Here is a 23,844-nt window from a genome sequence, read left to right on the forward strand (position 1 = left end):
TTGCCATTGTTAGGGACTTATTGAGCAACACACTGAAATTCCAACTTACACTCAACTTACTGTAATTAGAATAATTTCTTAAATGGGGAAAAGAGCAAGTACTGGAGATAAGGATGGATCGATGTGAAATTTTTGTCAATACTGATGAAGTATCAACATGAAATTTACCTATACCGATAACCAATATTCTATTGATCCGATATAAAATTGCAAGTGTTTCATGAATAACCTGAAGAGTTCATTTATCTCCTTAATTAACGTATGCCAGCACGTGACTTCAATAACTTATGGGATTTTACTTTACAAAACTAGGGTATATGAGGTATAACTTTACAGTCATAAATGTAAAAAGTGGCGGAATTTTGCACTCTGTTATTAGCTATTTATACAGGGTATACACAAAAGGATGGTGCGGTTTCAAACATCAATATAGAATGTATTTCTCACCTTACACGAGTACAATATACAGCGTCTGCATCGACAAATATCCAAGTTTTTCAGCAGTTCGGTTCTCATGCTTACTGGGAGGACGCGGGGCAAATTTCCAAGATGGCGTTGCAGCAGGAGAAGGTTTTCTGTATGTTCCGTTTTGAGGTGTCCAGATCTGTGATTACGATGCAGCACGAGTTTAGTGCACGGTTTTAATAAGACGCACCACACGAGAATTACGTAACCAGGTGATACCGACAATTTGTGGAAACTGGATGCTTGTGTAAAGGCAAGCCGAGTCCTAGCCGACCTCGTGTTTCTGATGACAGCATTGAAAAAGTGCGTGAGGCGTTTAAGTCCCCCCCCCCCTCTCCCAAGCCAGTGACTAGAGCAAGCATGATGGCCCGACTGAATACCAATTATGACTGTTACATTCTACAACTGAACGGAGTTCCCTCTACGCCATTTTCACAGGAACGTACGAGTGCTTCTCAATGGCGTTCTTCCAAAGCGCTGGATCGGACGTGTTGCAAATGGGGACAACCTTCTCCCTTGACCACCTGGTTCGCCGGATCTTACACCGTGTGATTGCATTCTTTGGGAGGCTGTTAAAGGCAGCGTTTATGTATCACCATTGCCCATGCCAATCCATGAACTTCGTGATGGGGTAACGCATGCACTGCAAGCCATTACATTAGGATACACAAAGTCTGGGATGAGTTTGACTTTCCTTTAGACGTGTGTCGTGTGACCGCGGGGTGCACACCTTGAAGGATTGTAATTAACGCATAAGAAACTTGGACAGTTGCCGCTGCTGACGGTGTATGTTGTGTCTGTGTAAGGTAATTTTTTTTAATATATATAAGCTATTGAAACCGTACCATTCTTTTGTGTATGTACTGTATAAATATTGAATCAGTAATATGAGCTGATTAATTTGTTACATTAAAAATTTGCTATTTTGAAAATAACATTACTCGATAATGGACTAGAGGCTGAAAATTGTGTGGATTTGACACTAAACAAGAAAATAATGTGGTCCTTGTAATAGCAAGCGAACTGTTAGAATTAACCTGAGTTAATGTAATAATTATACAATTAAAATGGGGTCCTTTCGAGACAATGGAAAGCCTGATGGCTACTGCAAGAAACGATTTGTTTGCATCACCAACTGTTTGAAGACCACTCCCCGTAGAGGAGTGGCTTAGCGTAACGGGCTAGGTAATCAGAGGTCATGCGATCAGTTCTGAAATAATTTTTTGTTATTAATAGCTTCATGAGTTACTCTCAGACTCTCTACCCATGGCGCGTGCCTGTTGGGAGTGTTTATATTATTTTACCGATGAAATCCATTCATCAATCTCCAACGATTATTACTGAATTGTCGAATTAATATAAAGAAGAACGTAATTTTACGGAAGCTCTGTAATTTCTATGTGAAACCTTGCTCTTTGAAATATGGAAAAGTAGCCAATGCAATATTTCCGCCGGCTACACGCCCCTCATTTATGTTTCATGGGGGCAGCATCATGGAGGTAAGCGAGGCAAAATATCGATGGTCAAACAAGAACTGTAGAAGCAGACCTCTGGGGAATTGTGGAGGACCACAACGTTAGGGAATTTTCTAACCCTCCCTTCGGCTGCCGTTTCATTACCATGGGCAGGTTCAATGAAGCAAACTGGTTCGGAAAACGGCCAGTTGCAGCTACCGCGTTTTGTTGACAGAGTACAAGTTACTCAACAAGGCCATTAATTATGAAGTGATTAGAGTATATTCAAAGCTCTGCAAACTGTTGACGTGGCAAATTCATATCGCAACAGGCTTGAGAGGAATTACTTTCCTTAGCTAACTTCCGTGTCGAATTTGGCATAGCGTGCTAGGAAGTCATTGGTTCAAGATTCTAATTTCTTTAAAGGCATGTTTTAGTCGTTGTCTATTTCGTCAATTCATCCTCATCGTCGTGACTAACTAGAAAGGCTGAAAAAGTGACGTGGTGAAGCCAAAAAGTGCAAATTGAAACGCACAACTACATTACGTCTTCGAAAGTAAGAAATTGACAATCTCATGTTAATTCGGATATTATCTACGAAGGTAGTACACCAAATTTCATACATAGACAAATTAATATATTGAAATGCTACTATATCTAGTAAAAAACCTTATGCACAAGAGATTTCAGGTTCTATTTTCTGTGGATAATTAGATTTTCATAATTGACCCAGTAATTCAGGACACACTTTTATATTTGGATGAAGTAGAAGGCTACTTTGTAGAATGTCCAAGAAAATAACAGAGATGGGAGTCGAATCGTTGAGCCGATGAAATGCAGTTTCTTCTTTGGCCTAAGGAAGCAGTTGTAGACTTGTACATGAGTTCTTTCTAAAGCGCCTTGTACACGATCAAATAAATCATGAACAAGTCCTTGAATTTGGACGCTTAAAAGGAAATTACGTCAGAGACAACGTCATTTTTCTCACTGCATCCAAGGTTCGGTCAAATAATTTTTATTTAGGAATGGTTTTAATTAACACGATCCAAGCCTGACTAACGACCAATCAGAACACATGCTATTAAAATCAATTATCGAAAGGCGACCTCTAGGTCACGAACCGAGGTCTACAGTTCACCTGCATGTGACCTTCGTATCTCCGCAAGAGAATTGAAAATGCCATCAACTCCATCAGCCCTGACATTTTAGTGCGCACATGAGTCGAGATCGAATATCGGCTAGACATTTTGAGGGTTACGAAGGGAGCCCACGAAGAAGTGTACTAAATTTTTAAAAAAGAGGGAAAGGAAAAAATAAATTTAGTTGCTCTACATAATGCCACAAACAGCAAGTTTCCTCACAATTGTAATTTAAAATCAGGGATGCCTCATGTAGACACCCTGTACATTATCTAAATGTGAAGGATATGAAGACCTGATCAAAGATGGAAAAGATCCAAAAGAATTCGGTAGACAATTTCCACTAGTTTTGTATGATAAATTATTACAATGATGTGTTTATTCTTTCCAATAATACGACAATTTAATACTGAATTAATTTCAATGACTTCTATTTTAAGAAATTATGTTGACTTGTTTGTAAATTGTGTTTCTCCTAAAATGTTATTTAAGGCAAGTTTATTACTGTTAAGAAAATAGGGGTTCAGTTTCGTCTAGAGCGGACTCGAGAAAATACATCATCACACTTCTTTCGAGTTTGTAATATGTACTACTTCTATCTTTGGAAATAAAATTATATCTGTTACGGCTAATCGCTAGTCTATTTATTTATTTATTTCCATGCCGTACACACTGTCATGTATTGGTCAAATGTGAACTTGTCCAATGTTTCTTTGATCGTGTACATGAGCAATTTCAGATGTCTCAAGATTTCCAATAGGAACGCTGTTCAACGACTTTCAATTGCGTTCAATCCAACCTCACTTGATAACTATGTTTTAGCTGCCATTTTATTCTGATGTCTACTATGTTCAAATTTATACTTTGAATACTCAATCCTAGCTTCGTAATATCCACGCTATTAACATGAAATAGGACAATTTCATCAAATGGAGAAAAGCCTCCTCCTCAGTTGTAACATTCAAAAGACAATTAAAATTATACATGCTAAACAATTAAACCTAGATTAAATTCCCAGAAAGAAATACGTTATACATTTAGCCCACGAACTATGCTTTCTATGTAGGTACTTGTGTGTGAATGTGTATGTGTGTGTGTGTGTGCATGTAGAAACTGTATTGCTTTTATTTTAAATTTCTTCTAAGCTATATTTTTTCATTGTGTTAGTAAAAATAATGAGCAATGTACGTAATTAATGGTTAATCCAGGGCCTGACTGCTCGTATTCAAATTGTATTGCTTCCATTTTTATTTTAATTTTACTTTCATTACTTTATTTTTCATTTATCCTTTTAATGTTTTAACTGTATTATACAAATAACTGTAAAGAAAAAAATGATCTCTGTAATTAATGGCTAAGTGGAAGAGAAGACATTAATGCCTTAACTTTGCCATGTAAACAAAGTCGTAAATAAATAAATGAATAAATAAATAAATTCAAAATCAGCTGGGTAAGTATGCGAGATAGGGATGGAACGATACCGATGAAGTGCTGACATGAAATTTATCTATACCGATAACCGATATTCTACTTATCCGATATAAAGTTTCTAAAGTTCTACGAATAACTATAATGTTATATTTTATTCACCTCCTTAATTAACGTATGTTACTAGGTGATTTTGCCTTAGAAACAGAAATTGCGAATTTAGAATTTTACTTTACAAAACTAGCGTATACTAGTTATAACACTATATTTATAAATAATAACAAAATGGTGGAATTGTACACTACGTTACAAGCTATTTACAGAAATATCGGATAGGTAAATTTTCAAATAAATTTAAACTGATAACATCGATAATGTATGACCATGACAGAGAATCATTATCTGTTCCATCACTAATATTAGAAGATTCTCGGTATCTTTCCTCCCATATGGTTGACTTGGCTGAAACTGATTTTCGATACTTTTAATAAATTTAAGAAATAACGTTACCTGTTTTATAAAACATTATGATCACACATTACTAGTGAAATGTACTCGTCGTTCTCAGCGAGCTTTTTCTCATGAAATGTTTTTTTTAAAAGGATACATTCTTTGCAAACGGTTTATCATTATCAGAAAAAGTTTCAAGATAAAACTGGTACTAATATAACTTACCTACAGTAAACTGCACAAGAACTAATGCAGTTTGCAGATACTGTGCTTTGTTTGTTTGTTCAGAATTTGATTACGATATGTTAAAAAATATATACATATACTTCGTTTCTCCGTTCAGGAGTTCACAGTAATCTCCCGTAGCACTTCAGCGCTTAAACCCACAGGCTCAAACTGGCAATTTTGTTAAGATACACCACCCGGAAAAGTTCACAAAATTTTACGATTCTATTAAAGAGTGGATCAAAGCTCTTAACTTTAGGAAAAATTATATGTTATCCACATGGTAGTCAAAACTTTCATAACCATGGTTTGGTAACCTTCAAATGTATGTATACTTTAATGTTGAATTCTTGCTTCTTTAAATTTACCATAATAAAATTCTCAACTAATAGTACAAATCAATTAAGCGTATATTATGTTCTTGTTTCATGATTATGATTAACTTTAAGGAAATACTAGATACTAGTGCAAATTCTAACAATTCGAATTTTTAAGCTGCGAGATATATTCAGAGGCTTAGAATTAAAATTAACTTTAAAAACAATTATAATGAATGCGTTTTTGAATTACCTACATGTTACTAGACGACAATTAACTATACAATTACTACCTTTTCTCTGTTGATTGTATGGGCTGTTAAAACTATTATTAAGAAAGGGTTGTAAAATATTTCTTATTGACTTTAACGATTGGGAATAAACAGCAAATGTTTATTTCCAGTCGTTAAATCGAATCAAACGTCCCTTTATAGATGTGTTGACACATGACTTTTAATTACACAGACTTAAATGATCTGCCCCTATCTAAAAAGGTTACAAAAACAACAAACAAAAAAAGAACAGCGCCATATAAATAAATAATGTTTATTTATATTTCTAGTTCCTGTAATATTACACAGTTCAAAGAGCAGAGTTCCAGTAAAATGTACATAAAATTTACACAAACAGAGTTGGATTTTTTTCCTTCAAAATTTAGTCTAGAAGTTGGGTAAACTTATGAAGTTATATGATGCCATGTATTTTCATCTGTGTTAAATAAATCTTAATTGGGAGTGAATCATTTTATCATGTTTGAATTAGATATAAGAAAGAAAACATTTCCCAGCACTCCCTTTCACTTCAAAGAAACAGTGTTCATACTGAAAAAAATCTGATCGAAACCATTGGTTGACGATATTCTTTGTTACGTCCATTTGGGGAGTACTTGGCTGATACAGTTGATACATAATTGGTAATTAGCTTATTGTGTCACACATATTAATACAGTTAATTTTTGGTGTTACTGTCTTCTTGAAATATAAAGTCTTCAAGTTTCAAAATTACTTTTAAAAATGCAAATTTTATTTACCTTCTTGGAGATCTTGGAGAGATGGATCTTTAGTTGATCTGTCCTTGATGGGTCGGATATTCAATATTTGGAAGACAAGCCATGCGTATTTTTATCAATCCATCTCAAACAAATCCTGAGATTGTAAACAACGAAGCTTTTGTTTTTCACAGGCGAGACACTGTTCCATTTATGAAGGTAGAGGATGGCACAAGAAGGGTCCTCACAGATCAACAAGTGAACCTTTCCTTCTCCCTCCCCAATTCCATCCCTCTGAAGCATCGAATTTTCCTCATTGTTGAGAGGAGCTACTTGTAGCAGGCATTGTATCTGAAGCTGAGAAACTGGAGAAAGCACACTCAATGACTTTCAGGGAAAGATACTTGATGCTCGGCTTTGAAGTGAAAGATTTGCAAAGGTAAGAGAGTGCTTGACGACGTTTTCTCATTTGCGTTCACGTGCTTCACAGCTTTTGAAATATGTTCAACTAACAGATACCATTTGCATAAAACAGATGCCTGGAACGAGAGGGTTAATTCGAAATATAATCGTGGTAAAGCATTCATTTTACTTTATTTTTGCTTGTATTTTACGATTATTTATAATCTTGGATTTTTAATAGTAGTAGATTTTCCATCACAAAGAATACATACCATGCGTTAAAATGAACGAGACAGCAGTTGGCTATAATGGTATGTGTGTGTACTCCGCGACGGAGTAGTCAACGTAGCTCACTGGGTTCGAATCTTGGCAGGGTGGCTACTCTAGCGATAAGGCAATAGAGTTTTCACGATAAAGCTATCAAACTTCATGATATTTCTGTATTGTAAACAATTCTTTTACTTTTCTGTAGACAATACTTGTTGCGGAAATGCATTTAAAGTCTGATCTTTATCGCATACGAGTAGCTGCAACTTCTTTTGTATTGTTATATTATGTCGACTTTTCTGTCTCTTAAGATTAATCGTGACAACGAGAATTTATGGTGATCAGATGAAATTGAAGAATGGGCACTCGTATAGAAACATCCAATGTCGGGACTCGAACGCGGAACCTTCGGTAGTGTAATCGTGACTCGATTATTCAACACGTTTGGCTGCAGATGTGAAATGTTTGCTATCAACAGTGGGGATTGAGACGTATCTAGGTAGCCAACTAATTCTTACCGCACCTGTAGATATTGCAACGACAAATTGATTACAACCATCATGATTTAAAAAAATGCTAATACAACACACTGACGGCGTCAGAGTGGGAAGTAGGGGGGTGTTCCCTCCCACCTCCTGCAAATAATATTGATGGTGATGGTGGTGATGGATTTAGTTTATTTTACTTCGCGTTTTGTGCCTCGTGGCTAATTTGCGAAGATGAGGATGAGTGATGAAAGGATGAAATTGATGAATGGACATTCACAAACAACCAAGCCCGACCAGGATTCGAACCCGGGACCCTTGGCGTCGCAGCGCGATGTGCTAACCGCTCGGCCACAGGGTCGGGCACCTCCTGCAAATAAGAAAAACTAGATAAACACATGCGTTTTTAACCCAAATATGCATTTTTGTATGATATTTGCGTGCATACTATATGTATATTTCGGCCCCTCTCTGCATCACCACTATTTTTTTCTGCGAAATCACTCACAACACATATGTGGTATTTTAGAATTTCGATGTACAAGGAATTTGTAAAATTGTATATTTCTTCTTCAATCTTGTTAGAAGTGGTAGTACCAGTAGTGTGATATCATATGTGATAATGTAACAATGTGCATTGCTTATGTGTGTCAAGGAAATAGTGTGAACTTATTTAGAGTTGCTATTTAAGACGTACAAGAGAAGAATGTTTTAATTAATTATTAATTATGCAATATTCAACTATCATTGAGCGGACGCCACAACGAGATAAATCACAAGTTTTAATTTTCGTAGGAAGGACAACTGGCATGATGAACAACAAAAACGTACCCTCCTGTCGACTCTTGCATCTCAGAGCACGTGGGGTACTCCAGTAGAAGTCAAAATTATTACAAGTATCTTATTATTTCTGATCATAACGTCAAATAATTTACTCCCTTGGAGGCTGGTCTTAGTAATAAAAAAACATATTTAATCCGTGCTATATTAAAGTCGGTAATGAACCGATTTAGATAAGTACTCACCAGATGCAGACCAGCAACTATTGAAACTAATGTTGTACTCACCTGAAAATAGAAAATATTTGCATTAATTTTTACACCGAAAATTATTAATGTATATAACACGTTATAGAATTTAAAACCTATCGGAATAAAGATCTCGATTGTCAACGAAGGTTCCGGGTTGAGGTCCGGCCTGGGAATGAGAGCTATCCTGGAGTGAACGATTTTAGAAAATCGTAACCGGTACACCTACCAAAAATTCACTCTTGTGACCAAGAAACAAACTCATTTTGAAATTTAGAAAACCCAAAAGAAAGTAAGTTAAATATAAATATTCATGCCATGCAATCATAGCTGTCTGAAGTAAATGTACTATTTCAAGGTAACAACTATGTTTTGAAATTGTTTTTGACTGATTATGGTAGGATCCGAAAATTTTATGCTGCGATGAAAGTGTGCTCGTCTGCGACACTGAGAAATACGTATACTATTGCCATAAGCACACTTCGTCCCAATACTATTTCAGGAATGTTTCAACGAATAGCGTGAGCGGGCTTCTTTGTCTCCATCTTTATGGTGTGAGTAGCAAACCAAAACAAATGGAAAAAAACAACACACACACATATTTCTCTGCAACGCCGAAAGTAAGATTAACTTCAAATATGCTCATGACTATGTCAGGAATGTCCTGAAAATAATCCATTCAACCTATGCTCTCCTCTAGGAAATTACAGTAAATCTTAACATGTAAGAAACTACATACAAATTGCCACCTGGTAAGTTTTGTGTTACGTTGTACGTTAAGTAGTAAAGGGTGCGTAAAATTCATGCTATTTATCTCATTTTTTTTTCATAGACCTTAGACCAATTACCGCTCACTCTCCTGAGATTAAATTAATGTTATTCCTTACTGACTGGTTCATAATAACCATATTAAGGCCTTATTATTCACAAATCCTAAATTGGTCGAACCACATCTCTGTTCTTGTCGTTAATCACTTACAGTTACTACTTTTCCCAGAAGATAAGAACTGAGCTTTGTATTCGCCATTTTGGCAGAAATAGTAATAATGTACGCTGCGGAACACTTCCTAGCAATCTTACTTACAATATGTAGCAGTATGTTTGAAAACAATGAAGAAAGTTTGATGTCTTTACAGCGACCGGGACAGCAGGTGTCCCAGACGTCCTCTATAAAAGTTAAACCTCATGCCAAGAACCTTTTGACCGCCCCTCGTATGTTAATGACAAAAAAATATTCAATCAATTAAAGCTGTAGTTCATATTACACCAGGAAACTTTTAAATTTTTTTGTATGAAACTCCTTGGAGAGGTAGGGCAGGTTTTATTCCTCTAGGCCAGTGTTTCTCAACCACCGCGCCGCGATAGAAGTTTGTGACTTGAAGCCCCAACTAGCAACCACCTGGAAAGATGGCGCCTCGTTCGCTTTTCGACTGCTATAACAGTAGATTATTTTCAGTCAGTGCTGGTTGAGGAATCAAAGCCGCCAAGAGGAGACCGTCATCTGTGAAGCCTCCAAATTTGAATTTTAACGGTTGGGTCTTTCTCGAGTTAAGAGCCGGAAGGGTAAGCAAGTTGCAGCCTAAACTTGCAACCACTTGGAAATATGACCTTTTGCTCGGATTTGAGTTCGACTGCGATAACAGATAATGCTTTCGCGACATTGGCGATGAGCGATCAAACGATTCAACCAGTAAGGAGGGGGAGGGGGTTGCTTTCCGACTCGGAATCTGGAGGTTTGACGGACGAGCATCACGGTCAATTTATTGATTGATTGGATTGATTTTATTTTACTTCGCTTTTGTGTCACTTTTGGCTAATTTGCGAAGATGGGGATGAGTGATGACATGATTAATGGATACTCCCAAACATCCATTCCCAGGCCGGGATTCGAACCCTGGCGTCCTAGCACGATGTGCTAACCACTCCACCACGGGGCCGCACGGTCAATTTAGTTTGAGCAGCAATTTTTATTAACAAATATAATGAAGTGGAAATATTCTGATAAATTAGAATTTTTCGGTGTCTGAAATGGAATATGTCAATGAAAATCAGCATTTACCAAGTAAATATAATTATATTGGCTAGAGGAAACTAAAAGATTCAGTTGATGTCGGAGAGGTTAGCACAGAGCGAGCGCTACAATGCCAGGGGTCCCGGGTTCGAATCCCGGTTTGTGTTTGTCCCAATGTGAATACAGACAGAGACGTTAGAGAAACGTGATATGTGTGGAAAGAGAAAATCGGGGGAGACTACCACTTAGAGGTATTCCTTTTGACTATAGAAAAAGAAAGTCGTTATGGCGTCTGACTACCATGCGAGAGACCCGGGTTCGATCCCCGGCAGGGGAGAACGGGGATTTTTTCCCACCAGTACAAGCGGCTCCGGCGCCCACCCAGCGTCGTATAAAGTGGGTACCTGGAGGAAACTTGGGGGCGTGGTGCTGCTCACATCACCCCCACCTTTGGCCGTGATCAAGAAAGTGTGGGGTTCTAAATCCCCCCCTGGTGCAATGCACAGGGGACACAGGGGAACACTACTTTATTTTTATTTTCCAGTAAAAATGTTGGGATCGGAACGTTGACTTAAAAAAAGAACAAGAAAGAAAAACGATTTTACCGGCTCGCTGTCTCACGAAGGTTCAGAACCACTTCCTAGTCCATGGCATATACGTGCTTAACGCACGACAATTCTGACGCGGCGTTAACGCCAAATGAACTGGGTAATGCACACCGCCTAGTGTAACAATCTACACGCAAGTTTTCAAAGCCTCTATTGGCTTTTCATCTTGCCGTTAACGTGGCGTTAGGACTGCTTTGTTTTAAGCGCTCGTATAGATCACAGCCCCCAAGCGGTTTTATTCACTGACGTGAATGCTTGCTGTTATTCACTTGACCTGTCAATGATTTAGGCTATTTGATAGCCGGCACGTGTAATTAATTTCCCTCACTTGTAAGGGCTCTGGGTACTGAGAATTGATTTATTTGACGCGTGTTATATTAATAGCTTGTAATGAGCTGTTCTATTGATCGTTTAACGCTATATTTTATTTTTATACGTAATCTGAGCCCACGTCGCTTTTTCAGCTTCTTCCATATTTTTTGCTTTAAGAATTTCAATTGAATTTATTTGAATATAAAGGCAAAGAAGGTGCATGAAGTGTTACAAATAGCTAGGAACGACACATTGTGTCATTCTGTGTCAAAATATAACCTAGTTGTTTGGGGCCTCCCCGATGGCGCAGTAGTAGCGTCGTCGCTTTGTAATCAAGGGGTCCTGGGTTCGGTACCCGGTGGAGGCACAGAGTGGTTCGGATCCCACTTTAAACTGTAGGTCCAGTCCCGATTAGCCTTACTGTGCATAAAGTGGACTTAAAACACCAAATCAATCAATCAATAACCTAATTGTTTGTTTTCGTTTCTGTTGTGCCGGACTACGTGGCGGAATGATTAGCAGAGCGTACTACGACGCCAGGGGTTCCGGGTTCGAATCCCGGCCGAGGCATCGGTGTTTCTTCATCATATCATTGCTGAACCTCAGCTTCGAGATTCAAGGGGTCCTGGGTTCGACACCCGTTGGGAGTACATTGCACAGTGGTTCGGATTCCACTTTAAACTGTAGGTCCAGTCCCGATTAGCCTATCTGTGCGTAAAGTGGACTTAAAACAACAATTCAGATTCAGATTCAGATCCATTTTCGGAATTAGACAAAAGTGACAGAAAAGCGAAGTAAAATAAACCAAATCAATCACCCAATCAATATTTTTTGTTGTGGGACAGGCAACCTTCCCAACACACTCGTTAGCGAAACATGCGACGAAGCAAGGGGTTTCAGTTTCGAGTCCTGAATAAATAACGGATTCTGTTTGTTTCCTTGTCTATTCCATCAGCTCCTACAAAGTAAGAAAGGAACATAAAGTAAAAAATATATATTTAAATCCACTTTATTTATTTCTGTTTTGATATATTTAATTCGCTTTTCTACCTCTTTGGTTTATCGCGACGATGACGATGAATGATAAACTGGATAAAACATCCAGTTTACCAACCTAGGAGATATGTATAATTGTTACATTTAATTTTACATTGCATTTAAAACTAGGTATAGGGATTCTTGCTGGGTATTGAAGTAATTTTTCATAGTTCTTGCTAAAATAGGGATAAATGCTTCATTGTTCACTACACTTTGCTACAAGAAATAAATACAATAAATGCACATCGCGCTACGACGCCAGGGTCCCGGGTTAGAATCTCGCCTGGGCTTGGATGTTTGCGAGTGTCCATTCATCAATTTCATCATATCATCACTCATCCCTATCTTCGCAAATTAGCTAAAAGTGGCACAAAAAGCGAAGTAAAATAAAGCAAATCAATCAATCAAAATATAATAAATACTGGACAATTAACCATTACACTGCATGTTACATCGTGGATGTATGAAATGTGAAGTCTAGAAACACTATTTTTTCAGTGAAGCCAGTTTTTTACATCTCAGCATTATCTATTCTGAGCTTAGGTGTAACTGTAGAAGAATTCTGACTGTTGTACTCTATTGGACATGGAATCTGCTACTTCGCGGAAAACAATGAGCGAGTCACTGAAACAATACTTGTGACAGCCGTCTACCGCACTGACGTATTAATTGCTTGATTGATTAATTTGGTGCTTTTAGTCCACTTTGTGCAGAGTAAGGCTAACCGTGACTGGACCTACAATTTACAGTGGGATCCGAACCACTATGTGCCTCCACCGGGTGTCGAACCTTAGACCCCTTGATTACAAGGCGACGACGCTACCACTGCGCCACCGGCGAGGCCTCGGACTGACGTGGTGTACTAGTTTATACCAAATGGATTGTCCTGGATAATCTGTTTTCTCAACTGTGTAACGACTTTCTGTAAAGGTCGGTATAGTTAAAACACGATATTTTTAATACGCAAATTTCTTCGGTAGCAAATTTACGTCTAATGGAGCTGCAGGAATGAAATAATATGAACATTTCCCGCAGACTCGGTGGAGATCTTGCCACAGAAGTTATGGGTTCGAGTCCAGGTGTGAGGTCCTTTGAGAGTCCCTTCATTATTTTCATCAAATGATCACGGCTGGACTTTTATGCACGTAAAATAATAATAAAAATACTGGATGCACATAGTAGTTCGGATCCCACTTTAAACTGTAGGTCCAGTCCTAATTAGCTTTATTGTGCACAAAGTGGACTTAAAACACCAACTCAATCAATTAATCAATAATAATAATACAATTCATTAATTTATTGTAGTAGTTTCTACTCTACAACAATTTCCTGCTCAACACTATTTTTAATATTTGGCTATTTTTATCTAAAATTACTGAGGTACGTACAGTCAAAGGCAAAGATAATGGTAGGCAAATTGTCCACCACTATTTTCATTACTTTGTTTTCTACATTCTGTGTTGTTTTAAGGAATGAAAGTATGTTGGTTTGAAGCAGGCATTGTTCTCTGCTTATTGACGTCATCATTTCAATTCATTGTCATCATTGTGTAATACAGACCGAATGAAAATGGAGGTGGACAATTCGTCTACTGTTTCTTTCCTCGTTGGGTGTACTAAGAGGATTAAAGGGCGCATTGTTTTAAGTGATTTAGTGTTTTACGTTATTACAACTAAACCTTCATAAAAAGAGGAAATATTAACTTTAATATCTTTATCATTTGCGACTTATGCGAGCGTGGCGCAAGTTCTCTCTGAAACCGATCATTGATTTTCACTTTCGCTTTGTCTCCCTAGACTTAATCTAAGCGACACTTTCGAATGAAGCGAAATGCTCTACAACGCTTCAAGCCATCTTTATGGTTTAAGAAAAGACTCGTAAAACTGGCGTTTGTGACTTTTTTTTTAAACATTGCGTCCTGGTTTTTCTAGCGCACACGAAACGTCAGCGAGAGTAAGTTAGACAATTCTTGTTCTTTGTTTCAGATGTTGCATAAAGAGATTTTTATTAGCTTCTTAGCATCGCGTAGAGATGCTCGTTCTCCACTGCCATTGGCCGGTACACACTTAATGCAGAATTGGATGTCCAATTCTACATTTTATTCTCCGTCGCCATAAACGTCGCAGCTAGGAGCCATTCTCATTATTAAGAAGACACTCTTGCTTTATCTGCGAGACGGATTTCTCGACACTGCTAGGAGGAAGATTCTGTGACTGAACACGGAACATAGTATATTGTACGTACGTGAGACCTGCCGTTACGTGTTCCATTCTCTAAATGTTTAACGTGTGCAGACGATGTAAAACTACGAAAAGTGATTTAAGATAACCTTACATTTAATGTAGACAAATTATGTTTCATGACATTGTGAAATAAAAAATACACAACAGAATTTTGAAAAACTGCGACAAGTAAATTATATTAAAGTTCCAGGAACAATAAACGATTGTTGCTTCGCCAATTGAGTATGGGTTTTCTTATAAGACCCTGTTTAAACCTATATAACGTTGACTCAATTACTGTTCTTTAAAATAGTTTAAACTCTAATATACATTGGTTATGTGTCGCCAATTTATAAATCACATTTGGACCAAATAGGACACATGTAAAAAAACGTTTATTAGGTACGTACAGTCATGGAAAAAAGTTCTTCCCCATAAGGCTTTAATAGGAGCAAGTAATGCAGGAGGGTAGGCAACACATATTGCACCCTTCGATGATCGGGTGATTTTGCCTGTCTTAACACCGAGAAATGTGTTCCACGCGAAGGTCAACATGACAGGAAAGGAAAGAGGGTCACCTGACTATTGGTTACGTGGAGTGTTGTGCTTCTCCACGTCCCCAGTTCTTGATCCACATTGCAGAAAAGTAGAGCTGCATGCAATATATGAAAATAGGTTGTTTTCAACTACACGCTTAATTATGATTTTCCCAATTGTAAATCTATCAGACGTGTCTCCCGATTTAGTCGGGACAGCCTTTTACTTTGAATTCCTGTTTGTCATAGGCGTAACTTGACGGGAGCAGAAAGGGCATTTGTAACCCCCCCCCCAAAAAAAAATCAGGTTTCTTAAAGCTGCTAAAACAGGAATTAAATACTATGATTTGACGCATCCAAAAAAAGTATTATATTGAAAGATTTTTCCCAAATACGTAGATAGCAATTTAATACTTTGAAAGTGTCTCAGATTTGTTTATTGTCACAACTTAGTGTGGCACAGGTCTACTACAAAAGTGGAATTTCGTAACAGAAATTTGAACCCACTCCTTTTATTTCGTAGCCGATTTCATCTTGAAACTGAAATTAAGAATATTACTTAACAATGTCATTGGCAAACAATAAAAAAATGTGTTAGACCCAATTCTTTAATACCTTATCATAATCTTTATCGCAAGTTTAAATTTTGTTGTAAGTCCACTTTATGCAAAAAAGAAAAGTAAAGTTCTCACCTGTGCTTGGCGCTACGGCATGAAGGCGTATAGGGGGTGTGGGGGTAACGCCCCACACTTTCTTGATTCGTTCGTGAGTGGGGGTGATGTGATCAGCATCACGCCGCCCCACACTTTCTTGATTCGTTCGTGAGTGGGGGTGATGTGATCAGTATCACGCCCCTGACCGCCTTTACCCCAAGGGTTTCCCCTAGGTACCCATGTCATTCGACGCTGGGTGGGCGCTGGGGCCGCTTCCAACGTTAGAAAAGTTCCCGGGCTTGAACCGGCCGGGAATCGAACCCGGGGCCTATAGCATGGTAGTCAGACGCGTTACCGACTGAGTCACCGGCACAGATAGACTAATCTGAAGTGCATACAGTTTAAAGTGGGATCCGAACCACTATGTGCGATCACCTGGTGTCGTACCCCAGACCCCTTGATTACAAGGCCTTACCACTACGCCATCAGTGAGGCGCACACAATCTTTGTATTTCGACTTTTTTAAACCAATATGTATCATATAAGAGGTTGTTTAACGTTGCTATGCCTCTATGGATTATATTTAGCAAGTATTCGAGCACATAGCGTCAGGTTTCATAGAATATAAGCTTCTCTTCCATGTTTATGGTTTCCTGTCTGCAGTAGAAAAACTGGCAGGTTCCCATAGCTTTTCTTTCAATAGTCTTCCAATGGTTGCATATCATATCACTCAAATTTGATTCATTCGTTTCGAACACAATCCCCGATGGCGCAGTGGGATCGTGGGCGCCTTGTAATTAAGGGATCCCGGGTTCGATACTCGGTGGAGGAACATAGTGGTTCGGATCCCCCTTTAAACTATAGGTCCATTCACGATTAGCCTAACAGGACATAAAGTGGACTTAAGACACCAATCAACCAACCAACACAATCCCGTTATTGTCCAAATTATCGAATCCAGAACCTTCGTCGCGAATAACATAAGCAGGAAGACAACGTGAAATAACCGAACAGAAACAGAACCTAAAACCTACATCGGATAGATTGAATTAAGTCGACGATACAGCACGGGTTCTGAAATGAAAAAGAATACGAAAGTTGAAGGACCTCTATACGCACCCACTTTTCCTCCACTCAATGGGGAAGATATCCTTCTAGCTGAGAAGCCTTTACGTAGGAGTGCCCTGAGGGAACTTCAAGGCCACGACGATAAAGTGTTCTACGTGCAATGACGGAACCATAACATACGTCAGATAGCTGTGTTCCTCCTTATTTCGTACGCCATTGATAACTGGAACACGTGACCTCGTCTTTGGTAGAGCAGAAGCCTGCTTGCTTGCCACCACCCTTTAGTTCAGTGACCTTCGCCCGTAGTCAGCAAGAGTGAATGACTCACCATATACTTGTTGTCTGTGAGGCTACACAAGAATAGATATTTCGTTAGTGGCTGTAAGTATTGTTTCATCTGCAGTTATATCAGTTAACATTTCAATAGTTTCCTTCCTAATGGTTACGTTAGTGATAAACATGTAAATTAGTTCTCGAGAGTGAACGTTTTATCTATTTGAACGGGGGATTTTTATACAGCCTGCATGTATTATTTTTTCCTGAAACAAGAAGAAATTCGAAGACGCAAAAAGAGTTGTATAAGAGTAGTTAACAAAAGGAAAAAAGAAGAAGAAAACGAAAATGTAAATGCTGAAATAAATTATGGTAGAGATCAAGTGAATAAAATTTTGTCATGGAGCCTCCTCGATGGCGTAGTGATAACGTCGTCGCCTTGTAATCAGTGGATCCCGGGTTTGATACACGGTGGATGCACATAGTGGTTAGTATCCCACTTTAAACTGAAGGTCGAGTCCAGATTAGCATATCTGTGCACCAAACCAAAACTAAGAAAGAAATTGTCGCAGTGTAAGAAAATGTCATGTTCAACCAGATACGAAACAAAAGGGAATAATATATTGCAGGTTGGAGTTCATATCTGTAGCATCTAACCAGCACAATTATGAATCGCAACATATCGTATCAGATCCATTTTTATTATACATGTATGATAATATAAGGGAAGTAGAGGAAAGAGAAAACTAAGCGAAACACGGACGCCTTCTCCAGAATTTCAAATCTCGTTACGTAAGGTTCTGGGTTGGAGTCCCGAACAGGCATGACTTTCTTGTTCTTGCCCTTTTATCTGCTTCATTTCATCATAATTCATCGTTATGGTTTACCTGCAGGGGAAGAATAATGACAATAATTGCCAATACAAAGCCAATGACAAACATAACAACTCGATTACGGAGGTGCCAAGAAGAAACGAGACTTGACAGTTTCTCCGTCTCTCGGTTTGTCGAATTGAAAATTGCTCTCCCGTTCTCGGTCTCGATTAGTTAAATATAGAAATCGAAAATTTATGTGAATGAATATACATGTATTTCATATATTCCGGTTTTGTAGGAGATTTCGTGAGAGATGAAATAAATACTCTTCCATCGTATTTATTAGGGCCTCCCCGATGGCGCAGTGGTAGCGTCGTCGCCTTGTAATCAAGGGGTCCCAGGTTCGATACCTGGTGGAGGCACAAGTGGTTCGGATCCCACTTGAAACTGTAGGTCCAGTCCCGATTAGCCTTGCTGTGAATAAAGTGGACTTAAAAAACACCAACTCAAAAACCATCGTATTTATTTTTATAATTTTTATTCCCTGTTCGATGATCGCGACGATAAGAACGAGTGACCATTACATGAAATTGATGACGAAATAGTCAAACACCCCCGATAAGGACGGTACTCAAACCCGTGAACTTTGGCGACGATATCGAATGTCAATCACTTAATGAGCTTGACCACCGAGCCTGCTTAATGTTGTTTCTGTCAGGTAATTCGTAATAATATCCCACGTTCACTATAATTTGCTTCATAACTTATCTTATTGTTGTGATTAACCTGAATTCAAAGAATAAGTTGAAAGGCAAAAATGCAAGATTGAATGTCTCTGATGTTACTTCGTGCCGAATAATATGACGTGGTATTATGATATGAATTTATTAATCATATAATATGCCTATTCATTCCATTGATTGATCCCAATTGAGCACACAAAATATGGTATAATGTCCACTCCATGGAGGAGTGGTTAGCACAACGCGCTACGATGCCATGGGTCCCTGGTTAGAATTTCGACTTGGGCGTGGGTGTCCTTGGTAAGTGTCCCTTCATCAATTTCATCATAGCATCACTCATCTTCATCGTCGCTATTTGCCAAAAGTGAAAGAATAGCAAATCTAAATAACAAACATCCAATCAAATCGAACATCTCTACCGATTTAATTCTATACGGTACCGAATTCCCACTTTATTACTGCATCTTAAGTCATTTTACAGCATCTCAATTGTTTTCCGATTCGAAAACATTTGGAATGTTGTTTTGTGCAGTTGATTGTGCATTGTTTCGTTGTTTGGATTGTTTAATTAACGTCGCATTAATTAGTTTTAGACCAATCGTGACAGGGGAAAGCAAGAGCACAAAGGAAGCTAAAAAGACAAGGAAGAGACCACGGCTTTCTTTAAAGATAGCATCCCGTGAATGCAACTCAAGTGACTGCAGAATATTATGAATAAAATTTATTTCGCTTTTTCCTTTTATTTCTGTTTCAGTTATTTTACTTCGCTTTTCTTCTACCACTCGCGTTACTCGTGTTGGTGAGGAAGAATTATAAACTCGTGAAATGGACGATGGTACAAAAAAATATATGCCTCTCCCACGGTTCGAAACTGTCAGTACAAAATATTGTCTTATTTTTAAAATTTACGGTCAAATATGGTTTGTCACGTAGCAATTTTCGCTTATCTCTTTCTCAAGGGGTTCCATTGCCTCTCTGATGTCGTAGTAGTAACGTCTTCGCCATGTAATGAAAGGCTTCCGAATTCAATACCAAATAGAGAGGCAATTGGTTCGGATCCCATTTTAATCTGTAGGTCCAGTGCATGAACTGGACTTAAACAATTAACGTGTGGCATGTGGTCTGTGATGAGAACCATCATTTCAGCGAACCTTCTTGACAATGACTCTAATATCACTTGAAAGAATAGTATTTCCTTACGAGTAGCTCTTGTCAAGAAACCAGTTCCTGAAATTTTCTTCTGGAGGCATCGTAGCACCCAGCTGTTTGTTGTGGCTGGGGCACGAGTTATGTGACTCATGCTATCAAAGCTCAATCCTTCCCGAGAACTCAGAATCACCAGGCAAACTTAAGCGAATATCTTGTTATTTGGGTTGCATAAACAACAGGCTTTAAGACGTTACGAAATTCTACGTCCCGTGGCCCAGGTATTTTTTTCTAAGACTGTACCTGTACCACAAAAATATAACATCTCTGCATCTCTTATGCTTCCTCATTACACTATTCTTAGTGACAGAAGATTGGCGCAACAGATATTTCTCTGTAAAGCTGCAATTGGTATATTAGATAAGAAGGAGTTTCTCATCAAATAATTTCAATGCTGGTGCATGTATTTTAAGAAGCAGAAATTTCTTACTGTATACCATCCACAAAAATGAAAGGTTTCAGCAATGAGCAGAATGTATAATAGCATTGCAAACAAAAAATCATAAATTTGATTTAAATCTTAAATTACAGAATATTGAAAAGTAATAAAATCAATTATAAGTTTTTGTACCATAGTCTGTCAAAATCCACACATACTTTTCTACAAAGAGATAGTATGAAAATAAGCATTGAAGATTGGACTGGTGGTAAAGGACAAGAAAACCAAATATATAAGAATTTCTACATCAAGGGACAGAAGAAAACACAAAGAATTTAGAATAGGAAATAAGGTGTTTGAAGGGTTTACAGATTTACATATTTAAGAGCAAAGGTCTACAATGATAACAACATGAGTAGAAGCATAAACGAAAGGATTCAAGCTGCTAATCGTTCCTATTATGCAAACTTATGACTCTTTAGGAATTAACTAATCACAATGTATACAAAACCAAAAATTATTACAGCCTCCCCGATGGCGCAGTGGTAGCGTCGTCGCCTTGTAATCAAGGGGTCCCGGGTTCGATACCCGGTGGAGGCACAAGTGGTTCGGATCCCACTTTAAACTGTAGGTCAGTCCCGATTAGCCTTACTGTGCATAAAGTGGACTTAAAACACCAAATCAATCCAATCAATCCAATCCAAAAATTATTACAACCTACCTATGGGTCGGAAATATCGGCATTAACAAAATCAGATACAACATCCCTCAATTCATTTCCATTTTCATTCATGGACCATACGGATAATATATAAACGTGAAACTGGAAGAGTTAATTGATGGGCACAACACTGTTACATATGTAAAAGCACAAAGACATGTATCTAGGTAGAAAGAATGGCTGTAGATAAGATATTAAAGAAAGATACAGCAGGGAAGTTTCTACCATAGAGAGAAGGTTCTACCAAAGGCGAAGGAGAGGTAAACCAAGACTAAGGTGGATGGATGATGTAATGGAGGATCTACAACGGATGTGGATTGGAAGATGGAGATGGAAACAAGAGATATAGAAGACTGGAGGAGACCGATGCTCACCAAGGGCTGTAGAGACAGAGGAGAGAGAGGGTATTAGTAGGCAAAGGTGAGTCACTTTCCGTTTAATCTTGGGTTGGAGCAGCCAGGGGGATGACTTTTGGGGATGAAAGTCTCAAAGTCCAAAAGATTAGTCTGCACCATCCTTTAAACAATTCCTCGAAATAGTAATTTTCTATAAAAATGCTTAAAGAAAAACATACAAAATATCATCTACTAAAACGAATTCAATTTCCCCTTCTAGTTATTTATCAGAGAGGTTCCAATCATCCTGATTTAGTTTCCACAAGCTACTTTCCTGACATATATGAGTCGATAGCAAAGAATGGGGATGCAGGGTGGAGAATATTTAGGTTAAATATATATTAATTTCTTGCCCTTTGTAGCTGCGGAGGAGGGGGGATCGGCTAATTAGGGGAAAGTCTTACAGTACCGGACATCCGACAGTACCGGACAACGCTAGTTCTCGGTTCGGACGCTACAGAGCAGCAATTGCCTGGTACCAGTGCGACGTATATATATCAATGTTCAACATAGTTTGGGCAAGCAAGTCTGCTCGGAGTGTCGCGGGAAAGGACAGCGGTTGAAGCAGTTCGTAGGAAAAGTGTGTGTCCAAAGTTATTTTCACGGTGATATTTCTCCAGTTAGAGATAAGCAGGATATATTATTTTATAGGTAAGTGTGCACATGGGCATCTAGATCGTGATAGCTGATAAAGAATTCACGATAGCATCTGCACACAATGTAAAATTGGACGAGGTGCTATCATGTGGCGATCGTACAGTACCGGACAACGAAGAGTCTTCCAGTACCGGACAAAAGAAGTTAAAAACAAATCACACAGAAAGATGTTTATGGGCTTGTTAATACCACCTCTTCCATCTGTAGATTGAAACTTGCACAGCCAGCTATCTGCTGTATCTTTTTACTAGGAACCGAGGGGAATTTGTCGATTTGGATTTCCTCCTGAGAACTTTACAGAGCCTAATGCGGACTATGTTTCTGCAGCGCAATGATCTGCCAGTTGCCACATCAACAAACTCAGCACAGAGCAATAGCAACTCCACAGCCTCTGAACTGGGATCCTCGTTCACTGATCTGTGAAGAAGAAGGAAATGAAAACCCAGGAGAGACGAAATGAACGAGACGTTGGAAAGATCAAACGAGGAAAATACATTACTCACTTCTACAAGGGAAGCAAAGGAGGATGAAGACTACATGTCACCTATGAAGAACACAAAACACCTGGACTTTAGTTCCGACCAGAATGAAACAACAGAATGCATTATTTATAGTGAGATATTCAATGAAGAATGGGTGCAATGTCTCTCGTGTAATGCTTGGCGCATGTCCAATGTGCACATTGGAAAGCATCTTGTACTTTACTTGTGAACATTGTAAGAACATGATAAACTGTAGGCTGGTGCCTTGCCACTGCATTTAGGTTGTCGGTGGTATTTTCTTTATATTTTCGACTAATCTACAAGCTAACATATTGCCTGTCCGGTACTGAACGACGATTTTTGTTCCGATTTCCATGATACTTGGCAGGTGTGTGTATAAACGGGCCCAAATGAAGAAATACGTGTTTTTTTGTTTCAGCTAAAAAACGGTTTTAGGGGGCAAAACCCCCTCAAATATCAAGATGAGGACAAATTGCAGTGAGGATCTGACCCCTGTGTCCCTCCGATTTCCATGATACTTGGCAGGTGTGTGTATAAACGGGCCCAAATGAAGAAATACGTGTTTTTTTTTGTTTCAGCTAAAAAACTGTTTTAGGGGGGAAAAACCCCCTCAAATATCAAGATGAGGACAAATTGCAGTGAGGATCTGACCCCTGTGTCCCTCCGATTTCCATGATACTTGGCTGGTGTGTGTATAAACGGGCCCAAATGAAGAAATACGTGTTTTTCTTGTTTCGGCTAAAAAACTGTTTTAGGGGGCAACCCCCCCCCCTCAAATGTCAATATGAGGACAAATTTAAGTGGGCATTTGACTTATGTGTCCCCCTCCGATTTCCATGAAACTTGGCAGGTGTATAGTGGGGCCCAATGGAAGAAATACGTGTTTTTTTTTGTTTCAGCTGAAAACGGTTTTACAGGGCGAAACCCACTCAATTGTCAAGATGAGGACAAATTGAAGTGAGGATCTGACCCCTGTGTTCCCCTCCGATTTCCATGAAACTTGGCAGGTGTATAGAGGGGCCCAAAGGAAGAAATACGTGTTTTTTATTGTTTCGG

Source organism: Lepisma saccharinum, chromosome 2 (genome assembly GCF_977018435.1).
Source record: "Lepisma saccharinum chromosome 2, izLepSacc3.1, whole genome shotgun sequence".
NCBI classification, from domain to species: Eukaryota; Metazoa; Arthropoda; class Insecta; order Zygentoma; family Lepismatidae; genus Lepisma; species Lepisma saccharinum.